We start from the raw sequence: 3,448 nt of genomic DNA, 5'->3' as shown, positions 1-3,448 counted from the left end.
TTGTGATATGTCTCTTATGAGTTATGTTCATAAGCCACTGAAAAATATCGATGTAAATGAAAAAGAGATATCTTTGCATATTCTTTCAGAAGAAAAGAGGGGAAACTGACTTTAGGATATTGCTGCAACTTAAAAAAATAATACATGATGTTTGTTCCACAAATGAAAGCAAATTGGATCATCAAATTGCCTGAGTCACCTGAGAAACCACAATTTAATGCCATCTTTTAATACTCAGGGTTCTTATCTCCAAGTCAAATTAAGTAGAAAAACAAGTTTAAAAAATCCTTAAATAATTATGGAAGTGGGCAGAGGTTTTTTTTGTGATCAAAATGGTTGATAATGCTTGTATAAGGAGTGAAAACATCTCATATAAAATTTTAATCTGAGTGTTTTTGTTGTTAAAAATCTCATGTGAATCATGAATTATGAAAAACATGACTGAGGAAAGCTGCGAACAAGTTGATTCAAGTATCTCAGGCATCTGATGATCTCACGCCGCAGTCCAGCTTGGCTTCTGGGACTGTCAGGATTTTATCAGGTTCAGAGCTTGCTGATGGCCTAATGCTGGCTCCGGGCCTCGCCCGGCTCCTTTAGCACCGGCGCCAGATGTTTGGAAAGAGCTCAGGAAGTTGTGGAAAGCCAGAGCTGGGGCTGGTCACCAGTGAACACAGTGGGCAGTGGCTGGTATTGCTCTTCCATTCTTTAATAAAAAGAGAGTTCTGAAAATGAAGGACACAGCAAGATCGACTTAGACCTCATGACTCTTGACCTTTGACTCTTAACTGAGGAGTGAACCTGACTCCTTCCTTCCTTCATCAAAATTTATTAACTACCTACTATGCACCAGGCCTATAGATCACCCAGATTGATAGGAATGCCAAGAGAAATAAGACAAGGTCTCTATCTTCAAACGGCTCAGTTCAGTGGGCGAAATGAAAAATAACTGAAATATGGCCAAACATATTGCAGGTAACTTTCAATTCTAAGATGCAATCTGTGTGATCTGCATTGGGTGCCAAAGGATGGCTTTGACCTTGAAACTGGGACCTCCTGACTCCCCCCTTCCCCCCCCCGAGTGGCTGGCGAACTGTCATGTGAAAGGGGAGGGAAAACTTGTCTGCCCCTTACAGGGTGATGGTTAAATTCTGGGCAAAGAAATAAGTCACTGACAAATCTAGTGCCTCGTGTTAGAAAACTCTACCAACTAGCTAATCAGAACAGATGGACCCTGACCAATCAGAGTGGACGCTGGCCATTACAGAACCATCAGTACCATATTGGTGTGTATGTTGGGGAAGCAGGGAAGAGTGTGGTGTGGCTGAAGTGTTGACTACAGGACAGGGAAGGTAGGACAAAATCTGGGATGATTGATGGGGGCTGAGAATTTTAACCTCCAGGAAAATGGGGAAGAGCCTGAAAGATTAGCAGGAGAGAGGCCAGATTAAAGTGTTTCAGTATGCTCACCTAGGTGGACCTGTGGAGTGTCAAGTGGATAATTTGGTCACTATGTCCTGTGTAATTGAGAATGAATATAAAAGCCAAGATTGAGGGAATGAAGGACATGAAAAGTAAAGGACCAGGGCCATCAGTCCCCATCTTCCTCTTTTTCTAAATGCAAATTCAGCTTCCAGTCACTTGATGTCCACTTCTATCACATCATCCTTGGCCATGACCTAGAGCCAAAAGCAAGAGCGAGGCCCATGCAGACCTGATTTCTGCATCACATTCTAATCCCTTTTTTCCAGCCCCACCTAACACCTGGTGTGGCCCAGCCCAGCTGGAGGAGAAGTCCACGGTTACTCTGCCCTCTGGGGAATGCAGCCTTTACGAAGCCTGGCCTCCTTTAAGAGTTTGTCCAGAGAGCTTGAGACAGCCCCCAGCACCTGGTGAGCAGACATCAAAGTGGAATCATAATGATAAGTCCTAGTTCCAAGAATGTGAACTTGCACTATGCTCAGTTATTTCCTCCACTACATAGTGGCATCATTCCCTACACCAAAAGGTCACAGGTTTAATTCCAGGTAAGAGCACATGCCCAGATTTCTGCTCAATCCCTGGTAGGTAAGGGGCTCACAGGAGACAGCTGATTGATGTTCTGCTCTTACATAGATGTTTCCCTTTCTCGCTCCCCTCTCCCTTCCCCTCTCTCTCTAAAAATCAATAAAAATATATTTTAAAAAAAAACACACAAAAACAGAGTCACAAGATATACTGTAGCATACTCGAAATGGGTACACAGTGTGAGTGGAGCCCAAGAAAGATGCTGGACCATATGCTAGATAATTCTTTGGCAAAGTGACCAGCTCCTGTGCATTTGCCTGCTGGCATCCAGCAAAACTGCAAATTAGCACAGATCACAGAGCTTCAGGGTTAGTCCCAAATCCTGGAACCCACAAACATGAAGTCACCAGTGCTGAGGGTTTATGGAATTATCACCACCTTATAGATGAGGAGACTTGCACTAGTGTCAGCAACATGGGCGCGGTCAACCAGTTGGACAGTGGTGGGGCCAGGTTCATATTAGTCTTTTCAGTGGTAACCACGTACCTAAGTGATCTTGAATTCCAAGATTTAAGGTGAATGAAATCTCACAGGAGCTGAGTTGCTACTGTTTTTCTCCTTTAATAGGGGCCATTAAAGTTCAATTTGACCATGTTCCTTCTGTGAACAGAGAGCTCACACATGCCTCATCTTCAGATCAACCCTTCTAGGCTAAGTGCTATTACCCCACTCACTCTTCAAGTAGAGAATCTGAAGATCCCCCAGCTGGCTACTGGGCTTCCTTCTCCCTGTCACAGTACCTTGTGATGGGAAAGGTCATGCAGTCCACCCCTAGTCCTGTGTAGGACCTTAGCCTCAGCCTTACTTTGCAGAATATCTTTCTCAATCACCAGGCAGGCTCAGAAACCACAAGCCTCTCTGGAGAGCAGGGGAGCTTCTGTAAGACTTCCCAGTGTACCTTGTGGGCCATTTGCAAGCATGTATAATTCTTAACTGCCCTTTTTCTCTCTCTATGCTTCAGGAAACAGGGTCCAACTGTCTCACCCTTCAAGCACATTGCCTTCCCGGCTTCTCCCTTAATCCTCAGAGCTAAATGCTCTCGGATCAGAACTGCAAAGGGCCATTGCCTCAGCCCAGCAAGAGATGGTGCTTTGAATGAAACCAGCCATTGATGCCTTCATTCATTCAACACATCATTATTGATAGAGCCAGGCCCTGGAGACAAACCAGTGAGGGCGAGGAAGACAGATCTGGTCTCTTACTCACCACTCTTAGAGGTTAGCAGAGAAGATAAGCCAACCAGGGGTGCTTTAAGAACTTGATGTTATACATACTGACAGCAGGACAAAAATGAACCAAATCTTAACTGAATTCCACTTTCCAGAGTTGCATACATGTTTTCTTTATTCATTTTCATTCACTTATATGTAAATTAAATATATAT

Source organism: Eptesicus fuscus, chromosome 4 (genome assembly GCF_027574615.1).
Source record: "Eptesicus fuscus isolate TK198812 chromosome 4, DD_ASM_mEF_20220401, whole genome shotgun sequence".
In the NCBI taxonomy this organism is placed as follows: Eukaryota; Metazoa; Chordata; class Mammalia; order Chiroptera; family Vespertilionidae; genus Eptesicus; species Eptesicus fuscus.
The sequence above is the reverse complement of the archived record's forward strand: the minus strand, read 5'-3'. Positions refer to the sequence as shown.